This window comes from Tachypleus tridentatus, unplaced genomic scaffold (genome assembly GCF_004210375.1).
Source record: "Tachypleus tridentatus isolate NWPU-2018 unplaced genomic scaffold, ASM421037v1 Hic_cluster_2, whole genome shotgun sequence".
NCBI lineage: Eukaryota > Metazoa > Arthropoda > Merostomata > Xiphosura > Limulidae > Tachypleus > Tachypleus tridentatus.
Window position 1 is genome coordinate 32,955,419 of NW_027467782.1, and position 21,125 is coordinate 32,976,543.

General features: G+C 30.3%; 1 long non-coding RNA gene across 1 annotated transcript; it reads right to left on the reverse strand.

Annotated features, from left to right (window-relative positions):
* Positions 1–17,112: 17,112 nt before the first annotated feature.
* Positions 17,113–21,125, reverse strand: LOC143242436 (uncharacterized). Its single transcript, XR_013022692.1, has 2 exons — positions 21,006–21,125; positions 17,113–20,828 (listed from the first exon to the last, which is right to left on the reverse strand). It is a non-coding gene; the product is annotated as an uncharacterized LOC143242436 (long non-coding RNA).

Consider the following 21,125-nt stretch of genomic DNA (forward strand, 5'->3'; position numbering starts at 1 on the left):
CGTGTTAATAGAGCACTTGTAATAAAGAACAAGACATTCCTGTTAATGTAACACTTGTTACAAAAAAAAAGATACTCATGTTAATCTAACACTTGTTACAAAGAACAAGAGAAACTCATGTTAATGTAACACTTGTTGCAAAGAACAAAAACAGTCATGTTAATATAACACTTGTTTCAAAGAACAAGAGAAATCTTGTTATTATAACACTTGTTACAAAGAACAAGAGACACTCATGTTCATAACAAGTGTTACATTATGTTAATGTAACATGTTCTCATGTTCTTTATAACAAGTGTTACATAAACATGAGTTCTCTTGTTCTTTGTAACAAGTGTTACATTAACATAAGTGTCTCATGTTCTTTGTAACAAGTGTTATATAAACACGAGTTCTCTTGTTCTTTGTAACAAGTGTTACATTAACATGAGTGTCTCTTGTTCTTTGTAACAAGTGTTATATTAACATGTCTCTTGTTCTTTGTAACAAGTGTTACATAAACATGAGTGTCTCTTGTTCTTTGTAACAGTGTTCTTTGTTGTTACATTAACATGATTGTCTCTTGTTTTTTGTAACAACTGTTATATTAACACGACTTCTTGTTCTTTGTAACAAGTGTTACATTAATATGATTGTTTCTTGTTCTTTGTAACAAGTGTTACATTAACATGAGTGTGTTCTTTGTCAAGTTTTATATTAATACGAGTTCTCTTGTTCTTTGTAACAAGTGTTACATTAACATGAGAGTCTCTTGTTCTTTGTAACAAGTGTTAGATAAACATGAGTGTCTCTTGTTCTTTGAACAAGTGTTAGATTGATATGATTGTTTCTTGTTCTTTCCAACAAGTGTTACATTAACATGAGTGTCTCTTGTTCTTTGTAACAAGTGTTACATTAACATGAGTCTCTTGTACTTTGTAACAAGTAACATGTTAATACACTTGTTACAAAAGAACAAAAAAGAACATGACACTCATGTTAATGTAACACTTGTTACAAAGAACAAGAGAAGTCGTGTTAATAGAGCACTTGTAATAAAGAACAAGACATTCTGTTAATGTAACACTTGTTACAAAGAACAAGAAGATACTCGTGTTAATGTAACACTTGTTACAAAGAAAACAGTTATTGTAAACTTGTTAGAAAAACTGAAACAATGTTAATATAACACTTGTTTACAAAGAATAAGAGAACTCATGTTAATATAAAACTTGTTACAAAAGAACAAGACAATCATCTTTATGTAACACTTGTTACAAAGAACAAAGAGACTCATGTTAATGTAACACTTGTTACAAAGAACAAGAAACAATCATGTTAATATAACACTTGTTACAAAGAACAAGATACAATTATGTTAATGTAACACTTGTTACAAAAAACAAGAAACACTCACGTTATTATAACACTTGTTATAAAGAACAAGAGAACTCATGTTTATGTAACACTAGTTACAAAAAAAGAGAGACACTCATGTTTATGTAACACTTGTTACAAAGAACAAGAACATGATTGTAACAAATGTTTTGTTAATGTAACAAGAACAAAGAAGAAGAGAACTCATGTTAATGTAACACTTGTTAAAGAACAAGAGAACTCTTGTTCTTTGTAACAAGTGTTAAAATTAACAAGACTGTCTCATGTTCTTTGTAACAAGTGTTATAATTAACATGAATGTCTCTTGTTCTTTGTAACAAGTGTTACATTAACATGAATGTCTCTTGTTCTTTGTAACAAGTGTTATATAACATGAGTGTCTCTTGTTCTTTGTAACAAGTGTTACATTAACATGAGTGTGTTCTTTAACAAGTGTTACATTGTAACAAGTGTGTGTTCTTTGTAACAAACATGAGTGTCTTGTTCTTATTGTTAAGTGTTACATTATTATGAGTGTCTCTTGTTCTTTGTAACAAGTGTTATATTAACAAGATTTCTCTTGTTCTTTGTAACAAGTGTTATATTAACATGAGTGTCATTCTTGTCTACTTTTGTAACAAGTGTTACATTATTGATGATTGTTATATTTCTTGTTCTTTGTAACAAGTGTTACATTAACATGATTTGTCTTGTTCTTTGTAATTAAAGAAGTGTTATATTAATATGAGTGTCTCTTGTTCTTTGTAACAAGTGTTACATTAACATGATTGTCTCTTGTTCTTTGTAACAAGTGTTAGATAAACATGAGTGTCTCTTGTTCTTTGTAACAAGTGTTACATTAACATGATTGTTTCTTGTTCTTTGTAACAAGTGTTACATTAACATGAGTGTCTCTTGTTCTTTGTAACAAGTGTTACATTAACATGAGTCTCTTGTACTTTGTAACAAGTAACATGTTAATACAACACTTGTTACAAAAGAACACGACACTCATGTTAATGTAACACTTGCTACAAAGAACAAGAGAAGTCGTGTTAATAGAGCACTTGTAATAAAGAACAAGACATTCCTGTTAATGTAACACTTGTTACAAAAAAAAAGATACTCGTGTTAATCTAACACTTGTTACAAAGAACAAGAGAAACTCGTGTTATTGTAACACTTGTTAGAAAAAACAAGAAACAATGATGTTAATATAACACTTGTTTCAAAGAATAAGAGAACTCATGCTAATATAAAACTTGTTACAAAAGAAGAGACAATCATCTTTATGTTACACTTGTTACAAAGAACAAGAGACTCATGTTAATGTAACACTTACAAGAAGAACAAGAAACAATCATGTTAATATATCACTTGATACAAAGAACAAGATACAATTATGTTAATGTAACACTTGTTACAAAAAACAAGAAACACTCACGTTATTATAACACTTGTTATAAAGAACAAGAGAAATGTAACAAGTTACAAAAAAAACAAGACACCTCATGTTTATGTAACACTTGTGACAAAGAACAAGAGACATGTTAATATAACACTTGTTACGAAGAACAAGAGACACTCGTGTTAATGTAACACTTTTACAAAGAACAAGAGTAAACTCATGTTAATGAAACACTTTTATAAAGAACTATAAAACTCGTGTTAATGAAACACTTGTTAAAAGAACAAGAAACAATCATGTTAATATAACACTTGTTGTATTGACATCAGTGTCTCTTGTTCTTTGAAACATTGTTAGATTAACATGATTGTTCTTGTTCTTTGTAACAATGTTACATTAACATGAATGTTCTCTTGTTCTTTCTAACAAGTGTTATAATAACAAGATTTCTCTTGTTCTTTGAAACAAGTGTTAGATTAACATGATTGTTTTTTTGTTCTTTGCAACAAGTGTTACATTAAGATGAATGTCTCTTGTTCTTTGTAACAAGTGTTATATTAAAACGATTTCTCTTGTTCTTTGCAATAAGTATTAACCTAATATTATTATCTCTTGTTCTTTGTAACAAGTGTAACATTAACATGAGTGTCTCTTTCTGTGTAGAAAAAAAGTGTTAAATTATAACGAGTGTGTCTTGTTCTTTGTAACAAGTCACATTAACACGAGTGTCTCCTACTTATTGTTCCAAGTTTTCTATTAATGAGTTTTCTTGTTCTTTATAACAAGTGTTACATTAACACGAGTTCTCTTGTTCAAATGTTTATAACAAATTGTCTTGTTAGTGTTATTAACATGAGTGTCTCTTGTTCTTTGTAACAAGTGTTACATTAACATGAGTGTCTCTTGTTCTTTGTAACATGAGTGTCTCTTGTTCTTTGTAACATTAAAATGTCTCTTGTTCTTTGTAACATGTTATATTTGTCTCTTGTTTTTTGTAACAAGTGTTATATTAACATGAGTGTCTCTTGTTCTTTGTAACAAGTGTTACATTAACATGATTGTTTCTTGTTCTTTGTAACAAGTGTTACATTAACATGAGTGTCTCTTGTTCTTTGTAACAAGTGTTATATTAATACGAGTTCTCTTGTTCTTTGTAACAAGTGTTACATTAACATGAGAGTCTCTTGTACATTGTAACAAGTGTTAGATAAACATGAGTGTCTCTTGTTCTTTGAACTAGTGTTAGATTGATATGATTGTTTCTTGTTCTTTCCAACAAGTGTTACATTAACATGAGTGTCTCTAGATCTTTGTAACAAGTGTTACATTAACATGAGTCTCTTGTACTTTGTAACAAGTAACATGTTAATACAACACTTGTTCAAAAGAACACGACACTCATGTTAATGTAACACTTGCTACAAAGAACAAGAGAAGTCGTGTTAATAGAGCACTTGTAATAAAGAACAAGACATTCCTGTTAATGTAACACTTGTTACAAAAAAAACAAAGATACTCGTGTTAATCTAACACTTGTTACAAAGAACAAGAGAAACTCGTGTTATTGTAACACTTGTTAGAAAAAACAAGAAACAATGATGTTAATATAACACTTGTTTCAAAGAATAAGAGAACTCATGCTAATATAAAACTTGTTACAAAAAGAAGAGACAATCATCTTTATGTTACACTTGTTACAAAGAACAAGAGACTCATGTTAATGTAACACTTGTTACAAAGAACAAGAAACAATCATGTTAATATATCACTTGATACAAAGAACAAGATACAATTATGTTAATGTAACACTTGTTACAAAAAAAACAAGAAACACTCACGTTATTATAACACTTGTTATAAAGAACAAGAGAACTCGCGTTTATGTAACACTAGTTACAAAAAAACAAGAGACACCCATGTTTATGTAACACATGTGACAAAGAACAAGAGACATGTAATATACATATAACACTTGTTACGAAGAACAAGAGACACTCGTGTTAATGTAACACTTTTACAAAGAACAAGAGAACTCATGTTAATGAAACACTTTTATAAAGAACTATAAAACTCGTGTTAATGAAACACTTGTTAAAAGAACAAGAAACAATCATGTTAATATAACACTTGTTGTATTGACATCAGTGTCTCTTGTTCTTTGAAACATGTGTTAGATTAACATGATTGTTTCTTGTTCTTTGTAACAAGTGTTACATTAACATGAATGTCTCTTGTTCTTTCTAACAAGTGTTATAATAACAAGATTTCTCTTGTTCTTTGAAACAAGTGTTAGATTAACATGACTGTTTTTTGTTCTTTGCAACAAGTGTTACATTAAGATGAATGTCTCTTGTTCTTTGTAACAAGTGTTATATTAAAACGATTTCTCTTGTTCTTTGTAACAAGTATTAACCTAATATTAGTGTCTCTTGTTCTTTGTAACAAGTGTAACATTAACATGAGTGTCTCTTTTCTGTGTTAAAAAGTGTTAAATTATAACGAGTGTGTCTTGTTCTTTGTAACAAGTCACATTAACACGAGTGTCTCCTACTTATTGTTCCAAGTTTTCTATTAATGAGTTTTCTTGTTCTTTATAACAAGTATTACATTAACACGAGTTCTCTTGTTCTTTGTAACAAATGTTATATTAACATGATTGTCTTGTTCTTTGTAACAAGTGTTACATTAACATGAGTGTCTCTTGTTCTTTGTAACAAATGTTATTTAACATGAGTTCTCTTGTTCTTTGTCTCTTGTGTCTCTTGTTCTTTGTTGTTATATTAACATGATTGTCTTGTTTTTATTAACACGATTGTCTTTCTTTGTTGTTCTTTGTAACAAGTGTTACATTGATATGATTGTTTCTTGTTCTTTGTAATAAGTGTTACATTAACATGAGTGTCTAGTTCTTTGTAAGAAGTTTTATATCAATACGAGTTCTCTTGTTCTTTGTAACAAGTGTTAGATTAACATGAGTGTCTCTTGTTCTTTGTAACAAGTGTTAGATAAACATGAGTGTCTCTTGTTCTTTGAACAAGTGTTAGATTGATATGATTGTTTCTTGTTCTTTCCAACAAGTGTTACATTAACATGAGTGTCTCTAGTTCTTTGTAACAAGTGTTACATTAACATGAGTCTCTTGTACTTTGTAACAAGTAACATGTTAATACAACACTTGTTACAAAGAACACGACACTCATGTTAATGTAACACTTGCTACAAAGAACAAGAGAAGTCGTGTTAATAGAGCACTTGTAATAAAGAACAAGACATTCCTGTTAATGTAACACTTGTTACAAAAAAACAAAGATACTCGTGTTAATCTAACACTTGTTACAAAGAACAAGAGAAACTCGTGTTATTGTAACACTTGTTAGAAAAAACAAGAAACAATGATGTTAATATAACACTTGTTTCAAAGAATAAGAGAACTCATGCTAATATAAAACTTGTTACAAAAGAAGAGACAATCATCTTTATGTTACACTTGTTACAAAGAACAAGAGACTCATGTTAATGTAACACTTGTTACAAAGAACAAGAAACAATCATGTTAATATATCACTTGATACAAAGAACAAGATACAATTATGTTAATGTAACACTTGTTACAAAAAAACAAGAAACACTCACGTTATTATAACACTTGTTATAAAGAACAAGAGAACTCGCGTTTATGTAACACTAGTTACAAAAACAAGAGACACCCATGTTTATGTAACACATGTGACAAAGAACAAGAGACATGTTAATATAACACTTGTTACGAAGAACAAGAGACACTCGTGTTAATGTAACACTTTTACAAAGAACAAGAGAACTCATGTTAATGAAACACTTTTATAAAGAACTATAAAACTCGTGTTAATGAAACACTTGTTAAAAGAACAAGAAACAATCATGTTAATATAACACTTGTTGTATTGACATCAGTGTCTCTTGTTCTTTGAAACAAGTGTTTTGTTCTTTGTAACAAGTGTTACATTAACATGAAACAAGTGTTAGATTAACATGATTGTTTCTTGTTCTTTGTAACAAGTGTTACATTAACATGAATGTCTCTTGTTCTTTGTAACAAGTGTTATATTAAAACGATTTCTCTTGTTCTTTGTAAATAAGTATTAACCTAATATTAGTGTCTCTTGTTCTTTGTAACAAGTGTGTAACATTAACATGAGTGTCTCTTGTTCTTGTAAAAGTGTTAAATTATAACGAGTGTGTCTTGTTCTTTGTAACAAGTGTCACATTAACACGAGTGTCTCCTACTTATTGTTCCAAGTTTTCTATAAATGAGTTTTCTTGTTCTTTGTAACAAGTGTTACATTAACATGAGTGTTCTTGTTCTTTGTAACAAGTGTAACAAGTGTTACATTAACATGAGTGTCTCTTGTTCTTTGTAACAAGTGTTATATAACATGTCTCTTGTTCTTTGTAACAAGTGTTACATTAACATGAGTGTCTCTTGTTCTTTGTAACAAATGTTATTTAACATGATTGTCTTGTTCTTTGTAACAAGTGTTATATTAACATGACTTCTTGTTCTTTGTAACAAGTGTTAGATTAATATGATTTTCTTGTTCTTTGTAACAAGTGTTACATTAACATGATTGTGTCTTGTTCTTTGTAACAAGTGTTATATTAACATGAGTTCTCTTGTTCTTTGTAACAAGTGTTACATTAACATGAGTTCTCTTGTAACTTTGTAACAAGTAACATGTTAAAACAACACTTGTTCAAAGAACACGACACTCATGTTAATTTAACACTTGCTACAAAGAACAAGAGAAGTCGTGTTAATAGAGCACTTGTAATAAAGAACAAGACATTCCTGTTAATGTAACACTTGTTACAAAAAACAAAGATACTCGTGTTAATCTAACACTTGTTACAAAGAACAAGAGAAACTCATGTTATTGTAACACTTGTTAGAAAAACAAGAAACAATGATGTTAATATAACACTTGTTTCAAAGAATAAGAGAACTCATGTTAATATAAAACTTGTTACAAAGAACAAGAGACAATCATCTTTATGTAACACTTGTTAAACAAGAAACAAGAGATGTTAATATAACACTTGTTACAAAGAACAAGACAATCATGTTAATATATCACTTGTTACAAAAAGACAAGATACACTTGTTACAAAGAACAAGAGACTCATGTTAATGTAACACTTGTTGTAACACTTGTTACAAAGAACAAGATACAATTATGTTAATGTAACACTTGTTCACTCACGTTATTATAACACTTGTTATAAAGAACAAGAGAACTCGCGTTTATGTAACACTAGTTACAAAAAACAAGAGACACCCATGTTTATGTAACACATGTGACAAAGAACAAGAGACATGTTAATATAACACTTGTTACGAAGAACAAGAGACACTCGTGTTAATGTAACACTTTTACAAAGAACAAGAGAACTCATGTTAATGAAACACTTTTATAAAGAACTATAAAACTCGTGTTAATGAAACACTTGTTAAAAAAGAACAAGAAACAATCATGTTAATATAACACTTGTTGTATTGACATCAGTGTCTCTTGTTCTTTGAAACATGTGTTAGATTAACATGATTGTCTTGTTCTTGTTCTTTGTAACAAGTGTTACATTAACATGAATGTCTCTTGTTCTTTCTAACAAGTGTTATAATAACAAGATTTCTCTTGTTCTTTGAAACAAGTGTTAGATTAACATGACTTTTTGTTCTTTGCAACAAGTGTTACATTAAGATGAATGTCTCTTGTTCTTTGTAACAAGTGTTATATTAAAACGATTTCTCTTGTTCTTTGCAATAAGTATTAACCTAATATTAGTGTCTCTTGTTCTTTGTAACAAGTGTAACATTAACATGAGTGTCTCTTTCTGTGTAAAAAGTGTTAATTATAACGAGTGTGTCTTGTTCTTTGTAACAAGTCACATTAACACGAGTGTCTCCTACTTATTGTAACAAGTTTTCTATTAAATGAGTTTTCTTGTTCTTTATAACAAGTATTACATTAACACGAGTTCTCTTGTTCTTTGTAACAAATGTTATATTAACATGATTGTCTTGTTCTTTGTAACAAGTGTTACATTAACATGAGTGTCTCTTGTTCTTTGTAACAAGTGTTATATTAACACGAGTTCTCTTGTTCTTTGTAACAAGTGTTACATTAACATGAGTGAGTGTTCTTTGTAACACTTGTTACATTAATTAACAACACGTGTCTTTGTAACAGTGTCTCTTGTTCTTTGTAACACTTGTTACAAACAAGACACTCATGTTATATTTTGTAACTTGTTACAAAGAACAAGAGAAACATGTTAATAGAACACTTGTTAATAAAGAACAAGACATCATGTTAATGTAACACTTGTTACAAAGAACAAAGAAGTCGTGTTAATATAACACTTGTTACAAAGAACAAGACATCATGTTAATGTAACACTTGTTACAAAGAACAAGAGACACTCATGTTAATGTAACACTTGTTACAAAGAACAAGAAACAGTCATGTTTTTATAACACTTGTTACAAAGAACAAGAGTGAAATCATGTTAATTCTTGTTGTAACAAGTGTTACATTAACATGAGTGTCTCTTGTTCTTTGTAACAAGTGTTACATTAACATGAGTGTCTCATGTTCTTTGTAACAAGTGTTACATAAACATGAGTGTCTCTTGTTCTTTGTAACAAGTGTTACATTAACATAAGTTCTCTTGTTCTTTGTAACAAGTGTTACATTAACATGAGTTCTCTTGTTCTTTGTAACAAGTGTTACATTAACATGAGTGTCTCTTGTTCTTTGTAACAAGTGTTATATTAACATGTCTCTTGTTCTTTGTAAAAAGTGTTACATAAACATGAGTGTCTCTTGTTCTTTGTAACAAATGTTATTTAACATGATTGTCTCTTGTTTTTTGTAACAACTGTTATATTAACACGACTTCTTGTTCGTTGTAACAAGTGTTACATTGATATGATTGTTTCTTGTTCTTTGTAACAAGTGTTACATTAACATGAGTGTCTAGTTCTTTGTAACAAGTTTTATATCAATACGAGTTCTCTTGTTCTTTGTAACAAGTGTTACGTTAACATGAGAGTCTCTTGTTCATTGTAACAAGTGTTAGATAAACATGAGTGTCTCTTGTTCTTTGAACAAGTGTTAGATTGATATGATTGTTTCTTGTTCTTTCCAACAAGTGTTACATTAACATGAGTGTCTCTAGATCTTTGTAACAAGTGTTACATTAACATGAGTCTCTTGTACTTTGTAACAAGTAACATGTTAATACAACACTTGTTACAAAGAACACGACACTCATGTTAATGTAACACTTGCTACAAAGAACAAGAGAAGTCGTGTTAATAGAGCACTTGTAATAAAGAACAAGACATTCCTGTTAATGTAACACTTGTTAAAAAAACAAAGATACTCGTGTTAATCTAACACTTGTTACAAAGAACAAGAGAAACTCGTGTTATTGTAACACTTGTTAGAAAAAAAAACAAGAAACAATGATGTTAATATAACACTTGTTTCAAAGAATAAGAGAACTCATGCTAATATAAAACTTGTTACAAAAAAGAAGAGACAATCATCTTTATGTTACACTTGTTACAAAGAACAAGAGACTCATGTTAATGTAACACTTGTTACAAAGAACAAGAAACAATCATGTTAATATATCACTTGATACAAAGAACAAGATACAATTATGTTAATGTAACACTTGTTACAAAAAACAAGAAACACTCACGTTATTATAACACTTGTTATAAAGAACAAGAGAACTCGCGTTTATGTAACACTAGTTACAAAAAAAACAAGAGACACCCATGTTTATGTAACACATGTGACAAAGAACAAGAGACATGTTAATATAACACTTGTTACGAAGAACAAGAGACACTCGTGTTAATGTAACACTTTTACAAAGAACAAGAGAACTCATGTTAATGAAACACTTTTATAAAGAACTATAAAACTCGTGTTAATGAAACACTTTGTTAAAAGAACAAGAAACAATCATGTTAATATAACACTTGTTGTATTGACATCAGTGTCTCTTGTTCTTTGAAACATGTGTTAGATTAACATGATTGTTTCTTGTTCTTTGTAACAAGTGTTACATTAACATGAATGTCTCTTGTTCTTTCTAACAAGTGTATAATAACAAGATTTCTCTTGTTCTTTAACAAGTGTTAGATTAACATGACTGTTTTCTTGTTCTTTGCAACAAGTGTTACATTATGAATGTCTCTTGTTCTTTAACAAGTGTTATATTAAAACGATTTTCTTGTTCTTTGCAACAAGTGTTACATTAAGATGAATGTCTCTTGTTCTTTGTAACAAGTGTTATATTAAAACGATTTCTCTTGTTCTTTGCAATAAGTATTAACCTAATATTAGTGTCTCTTGTTCTTTGTAACAAGTCACATTAACATGAGTGTCTCTACTTATTGTTCCAAGTTTTCTATTAATGAGTTTTCTTGTTCTTTGTAACAAGTATTACATTAACACGAGTTCTCTTGTTCTTTGTAAGTTGTTATATTAACATGATTGTCTTGTTCTTTGTAACAAGTGTTACATTAACATGAGTGTCTCTTGTTCTTTGTAACAAGTGTTATATTAACATGAGTGTCTCTTGTTCTTTGTTGTAACAATATGTTCTTGTTATGTAACAATTGTTACATTAACATGAGTGTCTTGTTCTTTGTAACAAGTGTTACATTAACATGAGTTCTCTTGTTCTTTGTAACAAGTGTTACATTAACATGAGTCTTGTACTTTGTAACAAGTAACATGTTAAAACAACACTTGTTCAAAAGAACACGACACTCATGTTAATTTAACACTTGCTACAAAGAACAAGAGAAGTCGTGTTAATAGAGCACTTGTAATAAAGAACAAGTAACATTCCTGTTAATGTAACACTTGTTACTTGTTAAAAAAACAAAGATACTCATGTTAATCTAACACTTGTTACAAAGAACAAGAGAAACTCATCTTAATGTAACACTTGTTGCAAGAAACAAAAACAGTCATGTTAATCTAATACTTGTTTCAAAGAAAGAACAAGAGAGAAATCTTGTTATTATAACACTGTTAAAGAACAAGAGACACTGATGTCAATATAACAAGTGTTACATTAACATGAGTGTCTCATGTTCTTTGTAACAAGTGTTACAATAAACACGAGTTCTCTTGTTCTTTGTAACAAGTGTTCATTAACATAAGTGTTTCATGTTCTTTGTAACAAGTGTTATATAAACATGAGTTCTCTTGTTCTTTGTAACAAGTGTTACATTAACATGAGTGTCTCTTGTTCTTTGTAACAAGTGTTATATTAACATGTCTCTTGTTCTTTGTAAAAGTGTTACATAAACATGAGTGTCTCTTGTTCTTTGTAACAAGTGTTATTTAACATGTTGTCTCTTGTTTTTTGTAGCAACTGTTATATTAACACGACTTCTTGTTCTTTGTAACAAGTGTTACATTGATATGATTGTTTCTTGTTCTTTGTAATAAGTGTTACATTAACATGAGAGTCTCTTGTTCTTTGTAACAAGTTTTATATCAATATGAGTTCTCTTGTTCTTTGTAACAAGTGTTACATTAACATGAGAGTCTCTTGTTCTTTGTAACAAGTGTTAGATAAACATGAGTGTCTCTTGTTCTTTGAACAAGTGTTACATTAACATGATTGTTTCTTGTTCTTTGTAACAAGTGTTACATTAACATGAGTCTCTTGTACTTTGTAACAAGTAACATGTTAATACAACACTTGTTACAAAGAACACGACACTCATGTTAATGTAACACTTGCTACAAAGAACAAGAGAAGTCGTGTTAATAGAGCACTTGTAATAAAGAACAAGACATTCCTGTTAATGTAACACTTGTTACAAAAAAACAAAGATACTCGTGTTAATCTAACACTTGTTACAAAGAACAAGAGAAACTCGTGTTATTGTAACACTTGTTAGAAAAAACAAGAAACAATGATGTTAATATAACACTTGTTTCAAAGAATAAGAGAACTCATGCTAATATAAAACTTGTTACAAAAAGAAGAGACAATCATCTTTATGTTACACTTGTTACAAAGAACAAGAGACTCATGTTAATGTAACACTTGTTAAAGAACAAGAAACAATCATGTTAATATATCACTTGATACAAAGAACAAGATACAATTATGTTAATGTAACACTTGTTACAAAAAACAAGAAACACTCACGTTATTATAACACTTGTTATAAAGAACAAGAGAACTCATGTTAATGTAACACTAGTTAAAAAAACAAGAGACACCCATGTTTATGTAACACAGACAAAGAACAAGAGACATGTTAATATAACACTTGTTACAAAGAACAAGAGACACTCATGTTAATGTAACACTTTTATAAAGAACAATAGAACTCATGTTAATGAAACACTTTTATAAAGAACTATAAAACTTGTTAATGAAACACTTGTTAAAAGAACAAGAAACAATCATGTTAATATAACACTTGTTGTATTGACATCAGTGTCTCTTGTTCTTTGAAACATGTGTTAGATTAACATGATTGTTTCTTGTTCTTTGTAACAAGTGTTACATTAACATGAATGTCTCTTGTTCTTTCTAACAAGTGTTATAATAACAAGATTTCTCTTGTTCTTTGAAACAAGTGTTAGATTAACATGACTGTTTTTTTGTTCTTTGCAACAAGTGTTACATTAAGATGAATGTCTCTTGTTCTTTGTAACAAGTGTTATATTAAAACGATTTCTCTTGTTCTTTGCAATAAGTATTAACCTAATATTAGTGTCTCTTGTTCTTTGTAACAAGTGTAACATTAACATGAGTGTCTCTTTCTGTGTAAAAGTGTTAAATTATAACGAGTGTGTCTTGTTCTTTGTAACAAGTCACATTAACACGAGTGTCTCCTGCTTATTGTTCCAAGTTTTCTATTAATGAGTTTTCTTGTTCTTTATAACAAGTATTACATTAACACGAGTTCTCTTGTTCTTTGTAACAAATGTTATATTAACATGATTGTCTTGTTCTTTGTAACAAGTGTTACATTAACATGAGTGTCTCTTGTTCTTTGTAACAAGTGTTATATCAACATGAGTGTCTCTTGTTCTTTGTAACAAGTGTTACATTGATATGATTTTCTTGTTCTTTGTAACAAGTGTTACATTAACATGAGTGTCTAGTTCTTTGTAACAAGTGTTATATTAATACGAGTTCTCTTGTTCTTGTAACAAGTGTTACATTAACATGAGTCTTGTACTTTGTAACAAGTAACATGTTAAAACAACACTTGTTCTTTTAAAAACACGACACTCATGTTAATTTAACACTTGCTACAAAGAACAAGAGAAGTCGTGTTAATAGAGCACTTGTAATAAAGAACAAGACATTCCTGTTAATGTAACACTTGTTACAAAAAAAGAACAAAAAACAGTCATGTTAATCTAACACTTGTTTGTTATTGTAAACAAAAACAAGAAATCTTGTTATTATAACACTTGTTACAAAGAACAAGAACAATATAACACTTGTTACAAGAACAAGAGACACTGATGTCAATATAACAAGTGTTACATTAATAACATGAGTGTCTCATGTTCTTTGTAACAAGTGTTACATTAACATGAGTGTCTCATGTTCATGTTCTTTAACAAGTGTTACATAAACACGAGTTCTCTTGTTCTTTGTAACAAGTGCTTCATTAACGTAAGTGTTTCATGTTCTTTGTAACAAGTGTAATATAAACACGAGTTCTCTTGTTCTTTGTAACAAGTATTACAGTAACATGAGTGTCTCTTGCTCTTTGTAACAAGTGTTATATTAACATGTCTCTTGTTCTTTGTAAAAGTGTTACATAAACATGTGTCTCTTGTTCTTTGTAACAAATGTTATTTAACATGATTGTCTCTTGTTTTTTGTAGCAACTGTTATATTAACACGACTTCTTGTTCGTTGTAACAAGTGTTACATTGATATGATTGTTTCTTGTTCTTTGTAATAAGTGTTATATTAACATGAGTGTCTCTAGTTCTTTGTAAGAAGTTTTATATCAATACGAGTTCTCTTGTTCTTTGTAACAAGTGTTACGTTAACATGAGAGTCTCTTGTACATTGTAACAAGTGTTAGATAAACATGAGTGTCTCTTGTTCTTTGTAACAAGTGTTAGATTTATATGATTGTTTCTTGTTCTTTCCAACAAGTGTTACATTAACATGAGTGTCTCTAGATCTTTGTAACAAGTGTTACATTAACATGAGCGTCTCTTGTACTTTGTAACAAGTAACATGTTAATACAACACTTGTTACAAAGAACACGACACTCATGTTAATGTAACACTTGCTACAAAGAACAAGAGAAGTCGTGTTAATAGAGAACTTGTAATAAAGAACAAGACATTCCTGTTAATGTGACACTTGTTACAAAAAACAAAGATACTCGTGTTAATCTAACACTTGTTACAAAGAACAAGAGAAACTCGTGTTATTGTAACACTTGTTAGAAAAAAACAAGAAACAATTATTGTTAATATAACACTTGTTTCAAAGAATAAGAGAACTCATGCTAATATAAAACTTGTTACAAAAAGAAGAGACAATCATCTTTATGTTACACTTGTTACAAAGAACAACAAACAATCATGTTATTATATCACTTGATACAAAGAACAAGATACAATTATGTTAATGTAACACTTGTTACAAAAAACAAGAAACACTCACGTTATTATAACACTTGTTATAAAGAACAAGAGAACTCGCGTTTAAGTAACACTAGTTACAAAAAAAAGAGACACCCATGTTTATGTAACACGTGACAAAGAACAAGAGACATGTTAATATAACACTTGTTACAAAGAACAAGAGAACTCATGTTAATGAAACACTTTTATAAAGAACAATAGAACTCATGTTAATGAAACACTTTTATAAAGAACAATAGAACTCGTGTTAATGAAACACTTGTTAAAAAGAACAAGAAACAATCATGTTAATATAACACTTGTTGTATTGACATCAGTGTCTCTTGTTCTTTGAAACATGTGTTTGATTAACATGATTGATTAACATGATTGTTTCTTGTTCTTTGTAACAAGTGTTACATTAACATGAATGTCTCTTGTTCTTTCTAACAAGTGTTATAATAACAAGATTTCTCTTCTTCTTTGAAACAAGTGTTAGATTAACATGACTGTTTTTTGTTCTTTGCAACAAGTGTTACATTAAGATGAATGTCTCTTGTTCTTTGTAACAAGTGTTATATTAAAACGATTTTTCTTGTTCTTTGCAATAAGTATTAACCTAATATTAGTGTCTCTTGTTCTTTGTAACAAGTGTAACATTAACATGAGTGTCTCTTTCTGTGTAAAAAGTGTTAAATTATAACGAGTGTGTCTTGTTCTTTGTAACAAGTGTCACATTAACACGAGTGTCTCCTGCTTATTGTTCCAAGTTTTATATTAATGAGTTTTCTTGTTCTTTGTAACAAATGTTATATTAACATGAGTGTCTCTAGTTCTTTGTAACACGTGTTATATCAACATGAGTGTCTCTTGTTCTTTGTAACAAGTGTTAGATTGATATGATTGTCTTGTTCTTTGTAACAATTGTTACATTAACATGAATGTCTAGTTCTTTGTAACAAGTGTTATATTAATACGAGTTCTCTTGTTCTTTGTAACAAGTGTTACATTAACATGAGTCTTGATTCATCAAGAGGCCCATTACACCATGAGCAGAATAGGTGTAAGCTCAATACAATGGTAAGGAGAAAGATAACTTAAACAACATCAAATTACATACACACACACACACAGAACAAATTATAAATTCAAAAACATACTATGTCAAATACTGATTGAGGTGTTTAAGACTGTTAAGGGAAATTATAAACGTAACAGTTGTCTTTAACTAAGACAACTTTATTTTTCTAACAGGGTAGCTGACCCCTCAAAAGGATTGCTTTCAGATGTAGTACATGCAGTTAATCTGAGGAAGTTAAGGGGAAGACACATTACATATCTGAATAATAAGGGATGGCTTTTAGTGTTTTGTTATTATTTTAGGGTTTAGTACAGTGGATAGGACAGTCTCAACATACTGGCATATTCCTTGTTGTTTTTAAATTACATGCATTTATTTGTACACACAATATTTTTCTCTCTCCCTAATTCAGGCTTTTCTTCAAACTAGTAGATAATTTTAACTTTCAAAATATAAAATTCAAAGTTGAACCATGGTTACACAGTGTGTTAAGTTTTTACCATTCTTGTGAACACTTATGACAAAGACAGCACAACCCTTAGACAAAGAACTCGATACAGCATCCTAATTTTAAAAATTCTCCATAAAAAGAATTCAATATCATAATTTTATTAACACGCCTTACAACACAGAAATTTACCACCAAAGTACAGAACAACTATATAAACCCTATAATGAACACTTCAGAAACTTTTAACAAAGAAATGCAATAAAGAAAAACCCTTCCATAATGATTATACAAAATAAATTTTAACATAGCAGAAAATACAAATTTCAATCTCAATACAAAAATGATTTAAATAATATACATTTAATGTATAGTTACAATGAAAAATAATGTTTAAGAATAATACATAAAACTGCAAACAATGAAATGCAAAATAACCCTTGAATAACAACTCATGACATAAGAGGAAGCTATTCTTTAGATGAACTAAAGATAGATAAATTAATAACTTCTTTTGCTCTATGACAAATGAAGAACAAATCAGCATTAGATCAAAAATTAAGCCTTTATACATTAAATAAAATTACTTCTAAAAAAATTTAAAAGTATATATAAAATAACACTTAATAATACATACTAAACAAATTAATCTTTTGAAGAAATTCAGTACTAACATAATGATTATAATAAAAAAATGTAGGGACATATGTACTGAAATTGGTATGTTTACATTATAAAACCAAATAAATCAAACCCACTAGCCAGCCACTGCAAATTATTTATACTTTAATCAATTACTCATTCTTAAATACCAAAAACAATATATCAGAAGAGAAAAAGCAAATAATAAAAAGAGAAAATACCACGATGCTTATATATCACTCAATTAAATATATATATATATATATACACATACAGGGAGTGAACAAAAGAAGTTGCCCCTTTTAAAATGTTAATTTGTTATGTCTTTTAATAAATAATAGAAAAATTTGTAAAAACTATGTTTTTAGAATGTGCTATTTTATCAAATATGATATCAAATCCTAATTTTACATGGCTTTTGTAAATACCTGAACGTTTTATGATTTTTGTGACATTTTATCATAAGAAGTGATGTGCACCCTGCTACAGTTTCTTAGATATTCTTATTCCTAGTTGCCTACAATTGTTAAAATTAGGATTTAAGATCATATTTGAACAGATCTCATCAAGTGTGTTCTAAAAACGTATGTTTTAGATATTTTTCTGTTATCTAACAAAAGATATAACAAATTAAAAAGGCAACTTTTTTTTGTCCACCTCCTGCACATGGGGAAAATTTATACTAACCTAAGCAGCAGAAATGAGGTCTAGCTTTCATCACTCACACTTCATATCCAACATCACACCCTCTATAGTGGCAGTGGATCACCACTTGGCTGCTATGGTGTCTCTTATTATTTCTCTAGCTCAGTCTAAAGTTTGGCTGGCTTAAGCCAGCTCTGTCAGCAGCTGGTGGTGTTACTGCAGTAGATATTTGCAGTTATACATGGTCCAAGTTTTTGTGGATATTTCCTGACGTGCATACTTTAAAAAATTGAACTTGCATCACTGTCAGGACTATGGCAATGAATGTTGATGGTTTCATTTACAAGTCAGCCATCATCTGCAACTGATGCAATCTTCAGAACCTCTTGGTCACTGGCCTCATATTTAACACTGCCAGTAGTCCAGTGATCCCTTTGTTTATCCCTCTGTTGTTATTGATGACACTACTGACAATAAGATCTTCACAGTTTGTTGGCTACTAGCAACAATGATTCCAAAGGTGTTGTATTTGTTATTTGTGGTACTGAGTTCTGGAAGACGTGTTTCTCTGCCACCCAACATTCAGCTGTCCTTTAGGACAACCTCAACTCTCACAGGGCTTCTCTGGCTTAGAGATATAGTGATATTTTGCACAGACCAATGCACATACACTACTTGTGGCTCATTGTTTATAGACACATTATGATAAGACACTTAGGAGAGGGTTCTTGATACTGAAGGGCCTACCATTCATCTTTCTTGATAACAATGTTTTGGAAGCTGACTGCCATGTCTGCACCACTGGTACAAAAGTGGTGCTTAGCTAATCATTAGTGGATTCTGCCACTCTGTCCAATAAGGTGTAAGGCTCTTAGGTCTGCTTGGTCCCCAGACTTCAGAATCAGTTAGGTCTCGTAATCTGAGGGTTGCGGGTTTCGCATCCGAGTCCCGCTAAATATGCTCGCTTATTCAGCCGTGGGGGCGTTATAATGGGACGGTCAATCCCACTTTTCGTTGGTAAAAGAGTAGCCCAAGAGTTAGCGGTGGGTGTTGATGACTAGCTGCCTTCCCTCTAGTCTTACACTGCTAAATTAGGGACGGCTAGCACAGATAGCCCTCGAGTAGCTTTGTGCGAAATTCCAAAAACAAACAAAAAACAAAGCTTTTTGTAGTCTGAATCCATCGCCTTACAGAGAAGAGAGAAAAGTCAAGACTAAAGTGGCCGAGACTTGATGAAATTTACTACTTGAATAACTTGATTCATAACAGACTGCAAATCTTTCAGTAAAGATTTGAGGGGAGCACCTCTCTGTGAATCATGCAGTGAACAATCGTAATGTTTGGATTTTGTTGGCGCACCAGAATGACGAATCCCTTCTTTTTACCTTACATTGAAGAACAGCCATCGGTGCAAACGCTGACACAGTTATTTCAATGTAATTTGAAGAGCAAAATGTTTTCATTCACCAACTCGAAAATGTCTTGGCCTTTCCTGTACTTTTTAAATCTTTGCAAAATTAGTATTCGTTTACGATTTTCCATCTTTATGAATCGAACAAAAGTCAGAACTTGAGATTTTCCACTAACGTCAGAAGATTCATCAACTTCAAGAGACCAGAGCAGAGACAATTCATCTTCAGGCGCTTCCAAGTGTTCGCAAACTTGATCCTTCAAATCCAACGATAAGTCTACAATTCTGAGTGAAATTGTGTCACTGGACAGTGGAACTTACTTAACCTTTTTGGCAGCATCCGTTCCAAGCATAGTTTCAACAATGATTGCTAATGCTGGCACAATGACTGATTTGGCCTCCGTATGCGCTTTGCAAACAACTGAAAACCTTATAACTTGCAATCAATCCTTTTCGAACAGCTTCATCTATTTCACAAGCTTCCTTGATCGCTCATGTTGTTGAACCGCGAGATTCTCGAAGTAATCTTTTGGTCTATCCTTCACAGCTGAATGTTTTGTTTCCAAGTGTCTCTTCACTTTGCTAGGAACAAGCGCCTCGTTCGATAAAGCTGCATTGAGAGTAGGCAGAATGGTAATTGAGAATGTTCCGATTCCAAAGCGATAAAACCGTATTCGATGTATTTGTTTTTGTACTTTCGTTTGATTCCTTGCTTTTGATTCAACACATTCTCCTTTGCAGCACCAGACTAACTTAATTTTTTTTTTCATGGATAAATGATAAGCTAATTCATACACGATAAGCACGAAGTTCTGCAGTTGGTATAAAATTCCTACCTACAAAGTAGTAGCTGTAACTTACCGCATAATGAGAACGTGTTCCAGAAAGCAGTTTGATTGTTTGATGCATCATTTATGACGTACGAAGCGCTTTTTATGCATAATAAAAATTCACTGTTAATTCATACCATTATAGTTAAAGGAAAAATGTGTTGGTTAAACATAGTAGCCTACTTTTTTCAAATTAATATAAATCAAACATAATTATGTGAATCATACATACTTACATTACAATTTTTGATGAAACCTTTTGTAGTCCATTTCTTAAGCTTTTTCTAATCACATTAGCCATCTTAAGCCTAATGTTTGGAAGAGCGTAAACTTAAAACTCAATAAATCACTAAATTAAAAACACAAAACTAAATAAAAGTTCTGGATTTTCAAAAACGTAAAAAGGATGGTAAAGCTTTTGATATTACCAAGAGTTTTCTGAATTTCTCAAATTTATGTTGTTATAGATAACTAAGAGTACTTACGTTTAAATGATTCTTCCACAACGGTTAAAAACGTTCTATTTTGCTAAGCAATCGCAATTCAATATCTCAGAATAGAACAATGTGATATAACCAATCAAATTCAGCTAGGAACAAGCGACA